The sequence below is a fragment of the Saccopteryx bilineata genome, chromosome 2 (genome assembly GCF_036850765.1).
Source record: "Saccopteryx bilineata isolate mSacBil1 chromosome 2, mSacBil1_pri_phased_curated, whole genome shotgun sequence".
NCBI classification, from domain to species: Eukaryota; Metazoa; Chordata; class Mammalia; order Chiroptera; family Emballonuridae; genus Saccopteryx; species Saccopteryx bilineata.
Window position 1 is genome coordinate 124,829,151 of NC_089491.1, and position 21,526 is coordinate 124,850,676.

The window sequence follows — 21,526 nt, forward strand, 5'->3', positions numbered from 1 at the left end:
GTCCTTGTATGTCTCTATATGCTGCAACAGTTAAAATAACATTTTAGACCTTATATTTGATTTTCCTTTTCATATAAGAAAGGATTAACAGCCCACATGCATGCAATTTGGCTGACAGACTTACTTGTTTTGTCATGGAAAATACCTTTGGAGAATATGTACATATCCATTGACTTTTAGTGATAAGATGTTTTTGGACTACCATGCCTCCAAAAATGAACCCTCAGAAGAAAAAGAGAAGAAATATCACACATTATTTGGTAATGACATCCTAAAGAGCACTAAGCAAGCGTGAAAACGTTTCTTCCTCTAAGCTTGTCTGCTTTTGGAGAAAATCTGACTGTTAACTATATTAAGCATTTTTTCCCCACTGGATCTATATAGTTAATTCCTACTGCAGATACTAACAGGAGAAAAATTAAAAAAGAGGGAGTTGGACAAATAAGTTTGTAAAAGTGGTTTTACTCACTTTTATTGTTAAAAATGGCACTGCCCACGTGAATGGCTGTTACCCATGTGATAATGTTAATTACCTTTCTGCTTGGAAAGGGGCTTGGTTATGCTAATGTATGCTGGAGGAGGGATTGTCACCCAGAAAAGTTTTAAAAGGAGGAGCTAGGAGGCCATTTTGAGAGAGGCCACGTGGTTGCAGAGGAGGCAGGGAGCAAGATGGCGGGGAGCTGAAAGGGAACAGAGGTGAAGGGCTTTGTAAGCTCTGCTGAACTGGTGAGGGCTTTTGATTCTAGGAATACTCGAATGAGTCAGTGGCTTTGGGAGCCCTGAATGGAAAAAGAAGTGTTTTCCCACTGTGTGTATTTACTTGCTTGCCCGGTACGAGGCTAGAAATAAAGAAAATGGCCCACCATTTCTTGGCTCCGTTGTTTCATTACAATCTATTCAAATCAAATGTGAACCTGCACCTGCCTGGTGGCCGTGATGGAGGCTGCGACTACTGACCATACAGAGGGGAAAGTACAAAAGGAGATCTTTGGAAACTTACAGCTCCCAGGACAATTGTTATAGGGATGTCTCTTTATCTTACGTTTTGGTTATTATTGTTGCATGACAAACCACCCCAAAACTTGGCGGCTTCAAACTACAACAAATATTTATTTTGTTCATAAGTCTGTCTGCATTTAGGCAGATCTAAGTAGAAGAGGCCGCTATCTGCTCAGTGCCCTATTGTGTGGAATAGCTCCATTCCCAAGATGGCTGACTCTCATGGTTGGCAAGTTGGTGCTGGCCAGCAGCTGGGAGCTCATCCAGGTTTCAGGGTCCTCCAGGTGGCCTAAATTTCTTCTCAGTATGGTGTCTGAGTTCTCTGGGTGAAACCCCAAAGTGCGAGAGCCAGGTGGAGACTATTAACTTTCCAGTCCTAGGCTCAGAGTCACTTTGGCTATACACAGAGGTCTGTGGTTCAAGGAGAGGACATGAAGGAGGGGCAAGATTCTGAAATAGCACATGGGAGGGAAAGTATTGTTGCAGCCATTTTTGGAAAGTGCAGCCTGACACATCTTAACATGAAAGCTATCTGAATGGAGGACCCAAGAAATAACAGCGAGCCCCCATATTAATCTCACACTCCTATCTTGAAAACAAAGTTGTCAGCAACTGCTGTAATTATTCCTTTAATCTAACTCTTTTTTTCTTCTGTCTCTAATACTCACCTGGAGCATGCCATTAAAACAATAATAAAGGCCTGACCAGGTGGTGGCACAGTGGCTAGAGAGTCGATCTGGGACACTGAAGATCCAGGTTCGAAACCCTGAGGTTGCTGGCTTTAGCACAGGCTCACCAGCTTGAGCACGGGGTCGCCAGCTTGAGCATGGGATCAGAGACATGACCCCATGGTTGCTGGCTTGAGCCCCAAGGTTGCTAACTTGAAGCCTAAGGTTGCTGGCTTGAGCTCAAGATTGCTGGCTTGAGCAAGGGGTCACTGGCTCAGCTGGAGCACTCTGCCTCCCTCCCACCACCAGTCAAGGTACATATGAGAAAGCAATCAATGAACAACTAAAATGCCACAATGATAAATTGATGCTTATCTCTCTCCCTTCCTGTCTTTCTGTCTCTATCTGTCCCTCTCTTTCTTTTTTTCTCTCAATAAAAAAAACAATCATTAAGATAGAACAATAAAATAAAATATAAAATTATTTTGCCAGAGAATATTAATGTCTTTATTTTGGCAGAGAAAATATCATTGGAGATAGATTCAGCCAAGTTATTGAGTGTAGTGATAGTTTATTATTTTTATGCAAAATAGAATTTTATTATATTCCATAGTATTCCCATTGTACTAAACCATTTTACATTGATAGACAATTTTTTTTCAGTTCTAACTATTATAAGTAATATTGCTAAGAACACTTTGTGAATGTAGGCTGATACACATGTGCACACATTTCTCTGGGGTAGATGAAGGAGCAGAACAGGTACAGGCTGTGTAGATCCCTCCCTTCATATAATGACAAATTGTTTTCTTTTTTATTAAATGAGAAGCGAGAGTCAGAGAGACTGACTCCTGTACATACCCCAACTGGGATCTACCCAGCAGCAAGCCCCTTACCGGCTATACTCTGCCCATCTGGGGCCATTGCTTCGTTGCTCAGCATCTGAGCTATTTTAGTGTCTGAGCTGAGGCCATGGAGCCATCCTCAGTGCCCGGGTCCAACCTGCTCAAACCATTCAAGCTATGGCTGTGGGATGGAAAGAGAGAGAGAGAGAGAGAGAGAGAGAGACAGTAGGGGGATGGGTGGGTAAGCATATGGTTGCTTCTCCTGTGTGCCCTGACCGGAAATCTAACCCAAGACTACTACACCTCAGCCCGATGCTCTATTACTGAGCCAACCAGCCAGGGCCAACAAATTGTTTTCACCAACTGTATTTGAGGCTTCATATATTTCCCTATTTTTGGCAACATTTAATATTGTCAAACTTCTTAGTTTTTGCTTATCTGGTGCATATGAAATGGTTTATTATGATTTTAATTTTCACAATTTTGTTTCCTAATGAAGCTGAGCTCTTGTCTTATGTCGACTAACCATAGGATATTTTATTTTTCAAAGTCTCTTGCCAAGTTTTCAAATGGGTTACTTCTATTATTTGTATTAATATAAGGAGTATATTGATAATCTAAATACTAGTCCTTTATTGATTATATGCATTGAAGATGTCAGTACAATACTTTTTAATACTTTATTTCTCTGGTCCTCCTCAGAGAATGTACCTACTAGGTGTATTTTGGGGGCTGGTTGTATACAGCAGAATTTTAAAAGGTGTCAATCAAAAAAAACAGTGACAAAAATGGCAGCACCCAACTTACATAACCTTACTTGGAGGCCATAAAAGCTCCAGTTTTTTGTTTTGTTTTGTTTTGTTTTTAGTGGAGCAGGAAGAAGCATCAATTTGTAATTGCTTCTTATATGTGCCCTGAGCAGACAAGCCCAGGGTTTTGAACCAGCAACCTCCGCATTCCAGGTTGATGCTTTATCCACTGTGCCACCACAAGTCAGTCTTGCTTTTTATTTTTTTTCCTTTAAATCAAGGGGCTTGTGGCTAAAAATGTCTAAAAGCCACTGATTGAATCTGTTTAACAAATGTGAAAACGGAGTCTGAAGGACTGAGTTAAAAGGATAACTACTTTTGATTTTCTAGATTTAAGTGGAGCTGATCTAGAAGTAGTTTTGGGTATACTAAATCTTGAACCAAGTGTTGAAGAGAGATTGACTTTTTACAAATACATGAAAAGGATGTCACAGGTTTAGGTGATAAATTATGCGTAGCTTTGGAAGTAGTAAAAGACAAATTCTTTGTGAGGCATGACAGCTGTACTTTTCAAGTTGTAGAACAGAGATAAAAAATAGGGATGCTCAGAGATACGGGGGATGAAATTTAAAGAAGATTTGCAGAACATAGGAATAACTGTCTGGTTAGCCCCCCTACCCAGTTACATCTGGTTATAGAATCCTACTGTACCAGAAAGGATTAGGTTTAGAAGCATAGTATAGAGAACAAAAACTAAAAATCATTAAAACTATTGAGGGCTCATTCTATTCTGTAAAAGAGAGGGGATGAGAATCCTGGCCAAACCCGACCACTTTGTGGGATCATGTGAAACTCAGGCTTATTCTAGATTTTATTCCCATGGTCATAAAATGATGGTCCCATCGCCAGTCATCATATTTACATTCCAGGCAGTAGGAAGGAGAAAGAAGGGAAGGAAAAAGAGTGTACTTCCCAGAAGAGTGAGTTCCTTTAAAAAAGCTTCTTGGAAATCCTACATCAGACGTGTACTCTGTGTGCTCAACTTTCAGAATTAAGCATATAGCCGTAGCTAGAGAGGCTGGGGATGTAGACTTTTAGTTGGACACATGCATCCCCTAATAAAGTTCTGTTACTTGGGAAGAAGACCTGACATCAGTCAACCAATTTCTTTCTTGGGGGAACCCTCACCCTCACCCTCACCCTCACCCTGGGAGAGGGTTCCTTACCCAGGCCAGGCCAAGAAGAGTGCCTCATTTTTCCATCTCAGTGATTGGTTCAGGGATAAGACATGATTCAAGTCCAGCCAATCAGATTATACTCTGCATATTTCTATGGAAAAGATTGTCCATTAGTGTAGCTAAGTCCCAGCTGTACTGAATCAGAATCATTGGACATGAGGCCTGGAATTTTTTTTTTCCCCTTCTGATTTTAGAAAGATAGAGGGAAAGATCAATTTGTTGTTCCACTTATTTATTCATTCATTGGTTGATTCTGACCACAGATCAAACCCACAACCTTGGAATTTCAGGCCAGCACTCTAACAAACTGAGTTACTTGGTCAGGACAGAATCTGTCTTTTTTTTAGAAAAGGTCCCCAGGTGATTCTTTTGATTGGCCAATTTTGAAATGACCAGATATGTCATATGCCCTAAATCAGACGTTCATTTACTCTAGCATCTCCTTTCTCAGGGTCTTGGAGAGTGTGGAGGGAGCATGCTACACGTAGTCTTCCATAACACGGTACATCAAAAGGCTGAGCGTATAGTTTAGCTGTAACTGCACCATGAGTTATTATAAGCTTGCTATTAGAGCTCACTACTATAGACCCTCTTAGAGTTATGATTTTCGTCTAGTTTATTATCTGCCATATAAACTAACATTTAGAACCATATATTGTCCTAAGGATACTTTAATTTCACCAGGGCTTCTTTACTAGGATTTGGTTTCACAATCTGTGTTCACTCTCTCAGTACCCTATGGGATTTTATACATTCTGGCCCACCAACTCTCATATTTTGTCTGAAATGTTCTAAATTTTCTCGTTTCTTCACTGACCCTAATAATTTTAAGTGACCTTCTTTGGATCTGTTCCAGTTTTATTATGACATTTTTGAGGTTTAATGGCTGGAACTCCACCCAGTATTTCTGAAGCAGATGAATTCTGGTGTCTCTGTGTGTATTTGTGTGTGTGCGTGTGTGTGAGCACTCATGAGATTGTGCTTTCTATTTTGTTTTTTAACATCCTTCCTGATGATGCTTGCTTTTGTGACTGCCACAATACTTTGGACCGCCTTCTTCAGGGAATGGTCTACAATGATGCCATCATCCTTTTCCTGGATCACGTCTGCACTCCGAGGCCATGGTCTCCCAAGAACGAGGTGGGTTCTCTTTTCCTGTGGGCATTATGTATTGCCATCTCCCCTGAGCGTACATGTTCCCTGCCCACGCTGAGGCATCTTCTCAATGTTATTCTTGTCAGATTGGTGTGTCAATTGCCAGAAAATCTTGATGTTATTGATAAATTTGAGACTTCACTTTATTGATGTTTAAATCACATTTGCAAAGTGGTAAGTGAGACTGGTTCACCTACAGATTCATGAAACCCACGATTTTTAATAAATACTCAAATGAAAGAGCAATTACCTTATTAAAATGCCCCTATAATATCCATTAATAATCTGCAAATAATAATAGAACTTGGTTAAAAATTACTGAGCCTCTTATGAAAATATAGCTTTATGATAATTACAAAAAAAAAAAAAAAAAAGATCCCTGTGCCCCCCTCCCCCCAATTCCAATGAAATTGCTTTTTTCAAACCTTTCTTATAAGGAATTTTGGAATGGTCACTGATTTCTATACCAAGTTTTACATTTTAAAAACTCTTCTAACTCCTTGGCAAAAGTCATTAAGAGTTAAAAATGTTTTAAAAAGAGACATGCTGGCTGAGTGAGCCATAGAATGTGTCTGTGGTTTGATGAGGCCGTCCAAATCCAGATCTGGTTCTCAGCTGTGGCATGATGGTTACACCCACAGTCAGAGGGTCTGTCTTCCCAGATCACAATCTAGATCTGTAACTTATTAGCCAACCTTAGGCAAGTCACTCATCTCTCTGTGCCTGGTTTCCTCATCTGCACAATGAGGATAATAACACTTAATTGATGGAGTTGATGTGAGCATAGAATGAGACACTTGATATAAAGGACTTAGGGCAAATAAATTGTAATTGATAAGGCTCTGAGAAGTGGAATTATGGTAACAATTATTTATTCATTCGTTCACTCAATAATAGACAACCTGTTGTGTTCAAAGAATGTTTGGGGTCATAGAAATATAACTAACATACAAATCTTGATCTTTTCCTCTTGAAATGAAACTGATAATGGACAGAAATCATTATAAGGTATAGAGAGACAAATGGCATAAAATTGAGAACATAGCCTTTGGATTTAGACTCTGGGTTTGAACATTATCTTCATCACTAGCTACCTTTGTAACCTTCGACCAGTTACTTTGCCCCGTTAACTTTTTCCTCTTTTTATCTGTGAAAGAAATGGAGATAACAATATTACTCACCTCATGGTGTTGTTACCAGGATTACAGGAGAAAATGCATGTAAATGCTTAGCACTTGGGCTGGTACATAGGAAGTAATGTGGCCTATTTCCATAACAGAGATCTGGAAGAAGTACTCAGGACCTCAGAGGAGCAGAGGGATCTTTTTTCTATTTGGGAAGGGAAAGAATGATGGAAGACTTTCTGTAAGTGGTTGATAAGTCACAAAACCCATTTATAAATTTACCAAAGCATACACATTGAGCTATTACCTTGGAGCTGACCCAACTATCCTGGGAGTTAGGGTTCATAAGGATATTAAATTTCCATCTTTCTGCCTGGCCAGGTGGTGGCGCAGTGGATAGAGCTAGAGCGTCGGACTGGGATGCTGAGGACCCAGGTTCGAGACCCCAAGGTCATCAGCTTGAGGAGAGTGTGGGCTCATCTGGTTTGAGCAAAACTCACCAGCTTGGACCCAAGGTCGCTGGCTTGAGCAAGAGGTTACTTGGTCTACTGAAGACCCATGGTCAAGGCGCATATGAGAAAACAATCAATGAACAACTAAAGGTGTCACAATGAAAAACTGATGATTGATGCTTCTCATCTCTCTCCGTTCCTGTCTCTGACTCTCTCTGTCCCTGTAAAAAAAAAAAAAAAAAAAAAAAAAAAATTCTCCATTTTCCAGTGAGAAAACAGAAATCCATTGAGTTTAAATTAGGTTTGCTGAAGGTTTTCCAGGTAAATTCTGGTAAAACTGGTATTTGTTCACAGGTCTGACTCTAAAGCCCAGGTTCTTAACATCTGTTTTATCCCCCTCTGGTGATGCAGACATTGCTCATTCTACCAGCCACTCCCTTCACTCAGGAAGAGGATGAGGATGAGGATGAGGGAATCCAGAGAGCTGAATGCCTCGCTCAAGATTGCTGATGAGCATGGCAACGCTGAGAGTTTGTGGATATCTCATCCAGTCAACATCAGAGTTGAACAATATTCCTGCTTTGTGATCAGGCAAACAAAATAAAGCAAAGTCCATACCTTTTTAGTCCCTGGATTGTTGAAGTCCACTGGCTGGTGCTAGATAATTCTGACAAATTCTTCTTCTCTGGCTCTTTTGGCCTTGCCAGTTTTCAGGAACCCTAACACTGTCTGCGCTGACTCTCAAGCACAGATTAGATTCCTTGTTCTACCTTAACCCTTGATGAGAGATGGGAAACACTCTAGTTTCATCAACAGCACATTGACACATTTTTCTAGCAGTAAAAATGCAGTCTACATTATTTGAGCCCTTCTCTTGTGCCAGGCTAGAGGGAAAAATTACTCTCTTAAATGCAAGAACTTGAAATAGATTGCTAGGTTCAAATCCTGACATCACCATGTACTAGCTGTCTGACTTGAAGCAAGTTGGCTAACCTGCCTGTACCTCAGTTTCCTTATTTTTAAAATGGAAATAATATAGGGATGTGATGGGAAACAAATTAATTAATACACGTAGTGTTCTTAGAACAGTGTCTTTTTCATTGTAAGTACCTAACACATATTTGCTCTTTTGGGGGAAGAAAGACTTTGCCACTAACTTTTCAGATTCAGTGACTGGAAATTTGCAGATTAAATTGACAGAAGACAGATTAGCAAGAGAAAAACGAAAGTTGTTTTTTTTTTTTTTTTTTTTTTTGAAGCTGGAAACAGGGAGAGACAGTCAGACAGACTCCCGCATGCGCCCAACCGGGATCCACCCGGCACGCCCACCAGGGGCGACGCTCTGCCCAGTCGCTCTGCCGCGACCAGAGCCACTCTAGCGCCTGGGGCAGAGGCCAAGGAGCCATCCCCAGTGCCTGGGCCATCCTTGCTCCAATGGAGCCTTGGCTGTGGGAGGGGAAGAGAGAGACAGAGAGGAAGGAGGGGGGGGGGATAGAGAAGCAAATGGGCACCTCTCCTATGTGCCCTGGCCGGGAATCAACCCGGGTTCCCCTCACGCCAGGCCGACGCTCTACCGCTGAGCCAACCGGCCAGGGCCAGAAAAACCAATGTTTTATTCACATGTTTGCAGGAGTGCACAGAAAAATATGACTCAGGGAGGTGGTTAGAATTTAAGGCTTATATACCATATCAATAGGAGAAGGGGAGGAGGAGAAGGGCATTTATGGCAAAACAATGACTTTTAGGAAAGATCAGGGAACCTTAGGAAATAAGGCAGTTTTATGACAATGTCTATTTAGGTGATTTCTGATTATAGTACTCCAGGTATAGGGGTCATACTTCCCTGGTTATGAAATTCCCTGAGAGGACATTTATGACAGTTGTTTTCTTCTGTGAGGCTCAGCTTTTAGGCAGATGGGGGAGTTCAGAAAAACAAAACAGAACCACTGTTCATAGTGAGTAGTACCCCTAGATCCTTTCAACTCTTATCATTTCCATTTTGCAGATGGGAAAATGGAGGCTTAGGGAGATTAATTTACTTATGATCACCAAGGCGGTAAATGGTAGAACTATAATTTGAACCCAGGCTGATTTAGCCTTTAAGCCTTTGATCTTTCAGCTGTGAGAGATCAAATAAAGAGATACTCAAATCTTGTCTCGAAATTCTTGGGAAATATAAAATCTTTGGAATGGATTTATACCTAGGCCGTGGCGCCATTTTTTGCTAAATGAACTGTTAAACAACATGATTTTAAAAAGTCTTTTAACCTCTAAGGTTATTATTTACTTTTGATGTTTTAGCATAAGCTGTCACTGGAGATGAAATGATGGTCACATTTCTGAGAACGTACCAGGGAAGTCACTGCGCTGCGTATGTGCAAATATGCTCGTCCATGTGTGTACCTGCGTACGTGTTTCAGTCGCTCTAAAAAGAACGATTGTCTTTGGAAGGAAAAGGGAAGATCTTAAGATGTAGATAGTTTAGTTGTTTATTTCTACCACACAATCTGCTGATTTAGGATTCTGCACGTCCTCAGGGAGTGCCTCTCTCAGGCTTTTTCCACAAGGTGATTGGCAAGGGAAATCCTTCCAAGAGAGATAAGTGGCTTCTTAAAGTAAACTCAGAATAAATGGAGTACAAATTCTGTTTACTAAATATTTCCTGGCTGATGGGTACTAACACGCAGCCCAGCATGGCACGTTCCTTGAGGAATAGAAGAAATGAGGCTGAATTCCTTTGCTCTATCATTTGGGAAGGGCATTTTGTAAGCTGCCCCAGACAAAAGATTTCATCATTTCAGAGAAGAAACCTAATTCTATAGAAATGGAGTGCCACTGTGTGGGAGATGTGTTTACTTTGAAGACAGACCACTGAGCGATGTGAGAGGCTTTTGAAAGATAGTTATAAAACTTGTTAAATGCATTCTTTTTAATTCATTAAAATTGTAGAATTCTTTTTGCAACCACATTTTCTGTGCAGTGTACTTCCTTTATGCTAAATATTGATACATTTTGTATTTTATGTGGTTGTATTTCAGAACTGCAGGGTTTTGCTGCTGGTGATCATTTTTTCTTACCAAAGGCCTTTTCTTGACCAGTCTGTGGGCAGATTGGAAATCTAGCCCCTTGAGCCAGTTGAGTCAAACATTCTTCAATTCCTTTTCCCCTCTTTTTAAAAAACCTTTTCCTTTCAGATCCTTAGTGATGTTAATTTAGTTGTATGTTTCTTATATTATTCTGATTTTTTTTCAGGATGATTTCTTCCTGCTAAGGATAGGCCAATTTATAGTCCAATTGGTCTAAAGTAGCTATAATTATACTAAAAAGCAAAGGCTAATATAGGAAGAGAAGTCAACGAATTATTGACTGACACCCATAGTCATAAGGTAGTGAAAAGAAAACACAATTTGTCTTTTTACCCCACATGAGAAAGAAAATCAAAACAAAACAATCAAAACAACCAAACAAAACTTAAGGAGAATGATATGTCCATCAATCATCATCAACCCCAGAGAGCCTGCCCGCTGAGGTGGAGAGCTAAGCCATTGCCCATACAGGCCAGAGGAACAGGAAAGGAAGTGGGTGGGCTTGCTAAATGAGTCAGGTTCTGAGGAGCCTTTCAAGCAACAGGAAAACCAAATCCCACTGTTGTGTAGACTGAGGCGTGGAGCTGCCCTAACAAAAGTGGATGGGACTCCCAGGTCATCAGAAGGTCACAAAAAGACAAGAAGCTCAAGTCATGCCTTCAAAGGGAAACTAGAGTTAGGCCAATCCTTCGGCTTCAGTAAGACAGGTAAGTAAATCAACCTGCAGGGAGATGAGAAGAAACAAGGTTTAAGAAGTGAAGGTCAGCTTTTTTTCTAGGATTTTAAAAATTATATTTTAGGTACACCTGGGATTTATTTTAGTGGGAAGAATGAGGTTCTTGACATGAGACTAAATAAATTAATTTTTCCTTTTTCCCTAAAGTCACTCTTGTCTTTAGCACCCAGGACTTTGGACTCATAATCCAGAAACTTTTACAGGACCTATTGCTTGGGAGTATATCCCCGCTTCACTACTAATGAACACGATGTTGCCAAGACCTAGGCAAGGCCCAGTGGCAATCATGTTGGTGGTCGGGTGGTCTAAACCTCAGGATTGTTGTGAGACCAATGGCTGTGATATGCTTGGTACAGAACCTGACATGTAGCATAGTAACTGTCTGATTCTGAGGAAGTCCTTTTTTGCAGTCTTGACCTCAGTCAACTTGTCTATGAAAGAGCCATACCAGTAACCGTCTTTGGTCATCTTGCAACTTAAATATGATAATGTGTTTGCTGGTCTTCTTGGCAAACTTATCCTGTTTTTTCAAGTCTCAGCTCAAATGCCACATCCTCTGGGAAGCTTTCTGAATTTCTCAAGCAAATTTAGGAGTTGATTTTAACATGGTCCCATGGCCATTTGTGTTTATATCCATTTAAATATTTCATGTTCTATTATAAATGGTTGGTTTACAATTGTAGGCTCAACTGTGTCCCTTCATCTTTGTGTCTTAGTGACTTTTCATGTAGTACAGTTATTTAAAACTCTTACAATAATATAATATGATAGTAATTAAATATATAGAAATATAGAAAAATATAGAAGATATATAGAAATAAGTTAGGATATAATATTAAAAGCCATTAAGACAAGTGAATAAGAATATGCCCTCTGAGTGAGAACTAATCTGGTGTATATGGATATGATAGCAGACTATGCCTTTTGTACAGGGCCCAGTTAGTGTGTGTGTGTGAAGTTATTTATAGATAAAAAGTGGCTTGATGTGACAATTATATAGATTAACATAAAGAAGAAGCTCCCCACTGGGAACTCCCAAAAAGTAGCTTGATGTGACAATTCTGTAGATTAACATAAAAAGGGGCTCCTTGCTAGGAACTCCCCCCAAAAAGTGGTTTGATGTAATAATCCCATAGATTCTCACATGTTAGAAAGCATATGCCAGAAAAAAGGTACTAAAGCTGAGGGGCCCCCCAGCTGCAGTCAGTCTACTGCTCTGACCAAGGAAAGCCAAGAGGAGCATGCCGACAGGGCCCCTTAAACTGTACCCAGACAAGCCATAAGGATTTGTGAGTAATAAACTGTGTGATTCTTGCAACGAACTTGTATGTCCGTTGTGTCTTTCCTCGAGTGGCAATTGGTCGCTGTACCAATAAGTAGACCTCTATATAGCTGCCTCAAGTGTAGTCTCGAAGAGACCGGCAGCCTTGCTGTTAAGCAGGAGTGACCCACTACACGGGGAAGTCGAATCAGGGACGCTTGATTGACATAGAGCTCGGGCTCTACTGAGATAAAAACTAGGCTTTGAGTTGGGCAGAGAAATCTTTGTTCAACCTATATTCTCTGATCCTGGGCTACCTACTTAACTTTTCTGTAACACAGTTTCAATTGTAAAATAGGAGGAATAATAACTAGCTTATAAGTCCTCTTGTTAGCCCATCACCTAGAATATTGCTTGGTACATGCTAAATGCTCCATAAATAATAGAGAAGGCATGAACAGATAGAATTATTATCCATATTAATGATTTGCCTATGTAAAGCACAGTGTCATATAATGTTAAGACACATTATAATTATTTATAATGTGAATGTTTGTAAGGGTCTAGGTCACTGAATTTTGTTACATAGGTAAATATACACTTGCTTATGTTCTAGGGCAGGGGTTGGGAACTTATGGCTTACGAGCCAGATGTGGCTCTTTTGATGGCTGCATCTGGCTTGCAGACAAATCTTTAATAAAAAAAATAATAATGTTAAACATGAACAGACACTTCTCCCAGGAAGAAATACAAATGGCCAACAGATATATGAAAAGATGCTCATCTTCATTAGTTATTAGAGAAATGCAAATCAAAACTGCAATGAGATACCACCTCACACCTGTTAGATTAGCTATTATTAACAAGACAGGTAATAGCAAATGTTGGAGAGGCTGTGGAGAAAAAGTAACCCTCATTCACTGTTGGTGGGAATATAAAGTAGTACAACCATTATGGAAGAAAGTATGGTGGTTCCTCAAAAAACTGAAAATAGAACTACCTTATGACCCAGCAATCCCTCTACTGGGTATATACCCCAAAACCTCAGAAACATTGATATGTAAACACATGCAGCCTTATGTTCATTGCAGCACTATTCACAGTGGCCAAGACATGGAAACAACCAAAAAGCCCTTCAATAGATGACTGGATAAAGAAGATATGGCACATATACACTATGGAATACTACTCAGCCATAAGAAATGATGACATCGGATCATTTACAATAAAATGGTGGGATATTGATAACATTATACGGAGTGAAATAAGTAAATCAGAAAAAACCAAGAACTGCATTATCCCATATGTAGGTGGAACATAAAAATGAGACATGGACAAGAGTGTGGTGGTTATGGAGGGAGGAGGGGGGAGGAGAAGGAGAGAGAGGGGAAGGGGAGGGGGAGGGGCACAAAGAAAACTAGATAGAAGGTGACGAAGGACAATCTGACTTTGGGTGATGGGTATGCAACATAATTGATCGACAAGATAACCTGGACATGTTTTCTTTAAACATATGTACCCTGATTTATTGATGTCACCCCAATAAAATTAATAAAAAATTTAAAAAGATAAAACATTCTCATGTATAACAATCCATTCATTTCCTACCGCTCATGTTCATGGTTGCAGGTGGCTGGAGCCAATCACAGCTGTCCTCCGGGACAACACCAAATTTTTATTGGATAATGTGTAATGTACATGGGTCATTGTATGGCTCTCACAGAATTACATTTTAAAATATGTGGCGTTTATGGCTCTCTCAGTCAAAAAGGTTTCCAACCCCTGTTCTAGGGGTACAAGCAGTATTAGTGTTACATAAGGTTTTGCCTAGGGGAAACATGAAAATTAAAGAATGTTTGCTAAATAGAACCATGCATTACTGAAACAGAGATAGGAGGAAAATTTTTGGGAATCTGATATCCTAAAAGCACTTAGAATTATAAAACCTTTTGGAAAAATGTGGTCTTAAAGATCTTTATCCAACCTTTTTATTGTGTTAATTTTCTCTGTTGTTTCTTTACCATTTCCTTGATTTCTGCTGGCATTTGAATTATTTTCTTCCTTCTACTTTGGACTTACTTTGTTCTTCTTGTTTCCAGTTTCCAATGTAGGACATTTAGATAATTGATCTTAAATCTTTCTTCTATATAAACATTCAAAGCTATTCATTTTCTTCTAAGTACTGCTTTAGTTGCATCCTACAAAGTTTGACAAGTTGTATTATCATTATTATTTTAGCTCAAAAATATTTTCTATTTCCTTTGTAAATTCTTCTTGGAACTATGGATAATTTAGAAGTGTTACTTGATTTCCACGTTTAGGATTTTACTAGATATTTTAAAATTGATTTCTAATTTACCTCCACTGTGATCAGGGAACATACTTTGTATAATTTCAACTTCTTTAATAAGTTGTGATACATTTTTAAGAGAATATGTATTCTGTAGTTTTTGGGTAAAGTGTTCATAAATAACTGGTTCAAGGTAGTTGATAGTCTTTAGGTCTTCTATATTTTTTACAGATATTTGGTATAGTTAGTCAATTAATTGCTAGAGAGAAATGTTCTGATCTGTTACTTGATTATTAAATTGTTTATGTCTTCCATTAATTCTGTCAATTTTTGCTTTGTGAATTTTGAAACTATTATTAGGTCATACTCTCAATTTTTTTTTTGAATTTTCAAGATAAGACAAAGTTAAATCCTGGAGCACCCTTAAAAATATTTAAAAATGTCTGTTTTGTTTGGGTGATTGTAAATGTATATAGGCACAAAGTACTAAATTCATACCATGCTGAAATTTATAAAATATCTTTTAAAAGTACTCTTATGGCCCTCCCATTAAAGATGATGACTCAGAAACTTGACAAAGCATACTTTGGGTTTTTTTTAAAATTATTTTTATTTTATTTTATTTTATTTTTTTACAGAGACAGAGAGAGAGTCAGAGTGAAGGATAGACAGGGACAGACAGACAGGAATGGAGAGATGAGAAGCATCAATCATTAGTTTTTCTTTGCGCATTGCGACACTTTAGTTGTTCATTGATTGCTTTCTCATATGTGCCTTGACCATAGGCCTTCAGCAGACCGAGTAACCCCTTGCTTGAGCCAGCAACCCTGGGTCCAAGCTGGTGTATTTTTTTTTTAATTAAATAATTTTATTTTTTTAATGGGGTGACATCAATAAATCAGGATACATATATTCAAAGATAACAAGTCCAGGGTATCTTGTCGTTCAATCATGTTGCATACCCATCACCCAAAGTCAGATTGTCCTCCGTCACCCTCTATCTTGTTCTCTCTGTGCCCCTCCCCCTCCCCCTTTCCCTCTCCCATTCCCCCCTCTCCCCCGTAACCACCACACCCTTATCAATGTCTCTCAGTTTCACTTTTATGTCCCACCTACGTATGGAATAATGCAGTTCCTGGTTTTTTCTGATTTACTTATTTCGCTTTGTATCATGTTATCAAGATCCCACCATTTTGCTGTAAATGTTCCGATGTCATCATTTCTTATGGCTGAGTAGTATTCCATAGTGTATATGTGCCACATCTTCTTTATCCAGTCATCTATTGACGGACTTTTTGGTTGTTTCCATGTCCTGGCCACTGTGAACAATGCTGCAATAAACATGGGGCTGCATGTGTCTTTACGTATCAATGTTTCTGAGTTTTGGGGGTATATACCCAGTAGAGGAATTGCTGGGTCATAAGGTAGTTCTATTTTCAGTTTTTTGAGGAACCACCATACTTTCTTCCATAATGGTTGTACTACTTTACATTCCCACCAACAGTGGATGAGGGTTCCTTTTTCTCCACAGCCTCTCCAACATTTGCTATTACCTGTCTTGCTAATAATAGCTAATCGAACAGGTGTGAGGTGGTATCTCATTGCTGTTTTGATTTGCATTTCTCTAATAGCTAAAGAAGATGAGCATCTTTTCATATATCTGTTGGCCATTTGTATTTCTTCCTGGGAGAAGTGTCTGTTCATATCCTCTTCCCATTTTTTTATGGGATTGTTTGTTTGTTTGTTCAAGCTGGTGTATTTTTGCTCAAACCAGATGAGCCCACGCTCAAGCTGGTGACCTCAGGGTCTTGAACCTGGGTCTTCCGCATCCCAGTCCAATGCTCTATCCACTGCACCACTGCCTGGTCAGGCATACTTTGGGTTTTTAAAAATGTTTATATAAATATACATAAGAGAGTTTTATATTTTTACATAAATAATTATTTTCACATATATTTCTGCAACCAGCTTTTATCAACTTTAAAAATTTATAAAGAACTTTCCATTTCACTAAACGACTTTATTTTATGTTTAAAAAATTATTGCAAATATATTCAATTGTGTGAATAGAAAATAATTTATATGATCAACTTCCTATTGAAGAACATTAGCTAGTTTACAATTTGTCACTATGATCAGCAACATTATAATAAAAATCATTAGTTTATGCTTTCTTAATTATTTCCTTTGGATAAATTCCTGGAAGTGGAATGACTGGGTCAGTGACCTCACATTTTATCTGACTTTTATTGCATGCTTGCCCTCTTTCAGACTTGCCACCCTCATTTCACTGGGTGTTGTTGCTCTTTTTATTCCTTCACTGTTGGCAGGGGAGTACCCATTTTAGAAGTTAGGTTCTCTCCACATTAGAAGATCATACATTGCCGGGTTGAAGTTGTTGATGACAAAAATACTAAAGATGTATAAAGTAAGGAGAAGAGGAGGACACAGTAAATTTTCTACCTCTAACTCTCACTTATCCTTGATCTCATGAGATGGAAGTAGAAGAAACAGTTAATGCAGAGGAGAAAAATCAAATTTTATTAGAGATATGTGGGATGTATAAATGTGGTGTAGAGTATTTTAACCTCAAATCTCTGTTCTCTTCAACCCATTGCTATCAAGACAATGTGAATCCCTGATTTTTTGCCCTAAATGTAGAAGACACGTGGCAGAAGACAGTATTTCAGCATAGGAATGCACAGGGCAGGTGGCAGTGGGAGATGGGATGGGTAGGTTTAGGGCCTGCTCTCTATAGTCTAGGGCAGGCATGGCCAACAGTTTTTGCCCCTGGGCCAGATTAGAAAGAAAACTATTTTCACAAGATGAATGAAATAATTAAAATAAAAAAATGTTAAATACAAAAACGATTTAAGTAAACAAAATTTATATTTAATTTGTTTATAAATAAATGTGAGTGAAAAAATATTAATAAAAATATAATTATATACCATATAAATATCCAAACTGTATTGCAATCAATCGAAACAATATTTAATTAATAGGATGAGCTTGAAGGGGTTATATCACAAATAAAACAATTATTTCATTTTACAAATAGCCTGGACACATTTTCAATTATCAACTGCAGCTACTGTCTACGCTACAATGCCACTTGAGTCAGCACACTTGACCACAAAAATAATGAATTGTTTGACCTTGGGTGCGCACTGGCAAACTCCGCCTAAAAGAATGTAGGTTTCACATTACTGCTAAACGTCAAAGAGTTCATATTGAGTACAGACGAGTACGAAAGTTGTAAACCTTCTTAATGGAATTTTTTTTTTAAAAAAATGAAGTATCGCGAATCCATTTGACCAATTATTGGAAGTTAACCCTAGATTAGTCACACATGAAATTCTTTTCCGCATATCACTATTTTTAAAAATATCTCTATTTCCAATAATTAAAGACGCGTCCACTTCTGAGTAGCTGAGATTTTAAAGTAGCGGAATGTTGGGCAGATAAAATATATTATGCTCACTTAGTTAAAGATGGCGTTGCCCACGTGGAAGCCCGTCACCCAGGTGATGATATTAGTTGCCCTTCTTGCTTGGGATGGGAATGATTATATTAATATGTGTTGGAAGAGGGCTTTCACGCCAAAAGTGTGTTCTTTTTTTCTTTTTTTCTTTACAGAGACAGAGAGAGAGAGTCAGAAAGAGGGATAGACAGGGACAGACAGGAATGGAGAGATGAGAAGCATCAATCATTAGTTTTTCATTGCGGGTTGCAACACCTTAGTTGTTCATTGATTGCTTTCTCATATGTGCCTTGACTGCGGGCCTTCAGCACACCAAGTAACCCCTTGCTTGAGCCAGTGACCTTGGGCTCAAGCTGGTGAGCTTTTGCTCAAACCAGATGAGCCCACGCTTAAGCTGTAGACCTTGGGGTCTTGAACCTGGGTCTTCTGCATCCCAGTCCAACGCTCTATCCACTGCGCCACCGCCTGGTCAGGCCCAAAAGGTTTCTAAAAGGAAGAGAAATCATGTTGTTCCAGTAGAAGCGTGATTACGTTCTAGGAGAAGCCCATGCTGTAGGAGAACAGAGAAAGGCCATGTGGAGGAGGCCAGGAGAAGCAGTCAAGATGGCGGAGTGCTGAAAGAGAAGCCAGTTAGTGCAGAGTTTGTGCAGAGAGAAGGAGATGGGGAACAGAGGTGAATGAGGCTGGTGAGGTACACACCTTTGATTTTTGGAAATTCAGATAAGTCAGTAGCTTTGTGAGCACTGAATGAGTGGGTTTTGGAGCCCAGTGTGTGTTTTTACTTGCCTGCTGGGTGCAAGCTAGGATTAAAGGTAATGGCCCACCAGTTTTTGGCTCCATTGTTTCTTTACTGACTGACCGAATCCAATGCGAACCTGCATGGGCCAAGTGGCTGTGATGGTGGTCGTGGCTACTTGCTTTACACAGAGAATATTAGAAATTTAATTGTGGGCTGCATAAACTCATTACACAGGTTGGATCTTGCCCGCAGGCTATATGTTGGCCATGCCTGGTCTAGGTGCTTTACCTACAGGGTTGGGCAAAAGTAAGCTTATACAATAGTTGTGAGTTTCATTAGTTATTGTATTATGTTTCATGTGAACAACCGTAAAACTCCTTTTGCCCACTGTAAAGCCAGTAGCCACGGCCACCAGCACAGCTGCCTGGCCCATGCAGGTTCACATTAGATTCGGACAGATGGTAATGAAACAATGGAGCCAAGAACTGGTGGGCCATCATCTTTAATCCTAGCTTGCACCCGGTGGGCAAGTAAAAACACACACTGAGCTTCCAAAACCCACTCATTCAGTGCTCACAAAGCTACTCATTCAGTGCTCACAAAGCTACTAACTTATCTGAGTTTCCTAGAATCAAAGGCTTCTAGCTCACCAGACTTATTCACCTCTGTTCCCCATCTCCTTCCTTCTTCCTGCACAAACTCTGCACAAACTGGCTTTTCCCTCAGCACTCCACCATCTTGGCTGCTCCTCTTGGCATCCTCCACATGGCCTTTCTCTGCTCTCCTCTCTAATGCTAATCTCAGGAATCGAGAGAGAGAGCAAGCTCCCGGTCTGCCCCACTTTATAGTGTAGAATAGATTCAAAACCTTTAATCCAATATACAAACAAGGAAGTCTCTGATACAAAGTCACTTATCTGAGGCATAATGGGAGTCCTCATGAGAGTGCAGCACTCTACATCAAAAAGGGTGGGAAAGGCTTAGTCTTAAAACTAAGCCTTAGGCTATAAAGATCCTGTATGCTTACAGCCTGTCCCCCAACACACATTAATATAATCATGCCCATCACGAGCAAGAAGGGCAACTAATATTATAACCTGGGCGATGGGCGTCCACGTGGGCAGCGCCATCTTTAACAAAGTGAGCATAGTATATTTTATTTGCCCAACACCCACTGTAGGTCAAATAAGTTTGCAAATATGATGTATATGTTTGCTCACTTATAGTTTGCATTGGGTGTGGGGGACAGGCTGTAAGCAGGCAGGGTCAACACTAAGCTCTTCCCCACACCCTTGGCTGTTGCATGATGTGGGGTGGTATACTCTTATGGGGAATCCCATTTATGCCTTAGATAAATGACTTTGTATCAGAGACTTCCTTATTTGTATATTAGTTTAAAAGTTTTGATTTCTACACAATAAAATGGGGTAGGCCAGGAGCTTGCTTGGTTCCTAAAATTAGTATTGCAAGGAAAGGCAGCCAAGATGGCGGAGTGCTGAAGGAGAAGCCAGTTTGTGCAGAGAGAAGGAGATGGGGAACAGAGGTGAATAAGGCTGGTGAGGTAGAAACCTTTGATTCTAGGAAACTCGGATAAGTCAGTGGCTTTGGGAGCCCTGAATGGATAGGGAAGTGTTTTCCTACTGTGTGTATTACTTGTCCGCTGTGTGCAAGCTAGGATTAAAGCTAATGGCCCACCAGTTCTCGGCTCTGTTGTTTCATTACCATCTGTCCGAGTCTAATGCGAACCTGCATGGACCAGATGGCTGTGATGGTGGCCGTGGCTACTGGCCTTACACTCACCCATTGAATATTGACTCATTTAATCCTCCCACAAGGGCTGTATGATAGTGGTACAGTAGAGCTGTTAATCAGAATTATTTTATATTCACAGAGGGGAAACCTAAATTTTCAAAGAGCAAGTACATTCCTGGTAAAATCTGGATTAGGTGCAGGGACCATCTGCATTAAGGAGCTGGCTCTTCCCTCTTTACACATTGCCCCAGTGAATGGGGAGGGGGGGGGGGAGGAGCAGAAAGGGGGGGGGTTAGGCAGATGGAAGTCTCTAGGGCACAGCTGCCTTTGTGAGCCTGAGGGAATCTGCTGGCTGTCTCCTGTTCATAGATCAAGACTCAGAATTGTCCTAAATTGCCCCTTGCTTTTGGCAACAGTAGGGCCTATGTTTATTTCCAGAAATCACAGTAGCGGTCACAATGAGTCTGTGTTCATATGTAATTGGGTTTGACAGAAATTAATTTTTAATAAGAGGTTCCATTCAGTCAAACAACTGCCCTAGGGGAACCCTTGTCAGGATCACCCAGGGCTGTGGCACAGTGTGTGCTCCCGGCTGTGGCCTGGGGAGTGTGCGTATGTGTGTGAGGAGTGGGTATTAGGACAGGGGTTGGGGAGTGGGAAGGAAGGGTACTGACATCTTAAATAGATCTTAAGTCAGGACCAGGCATTGGTCAACCAGAGCTGGAGGAGGCAGCTAGGCCATTTATTTGATTGCTGAGAGGAATATGAGTGGTACTCCTGGGAAAACCCCTTCTGGCTGTTCATACTAAGTGTACTTTCCACAGATTCAAGGTCTGGTGGATGCTTAGGATGCACCCTTCACTGTGGTCTTAAGTGTCCTTTATTCCATGTTGTTATTTAATCCTAACAGCAGCTCTGCAAGGTACAGTGTCATCAGGCCCATTTTACA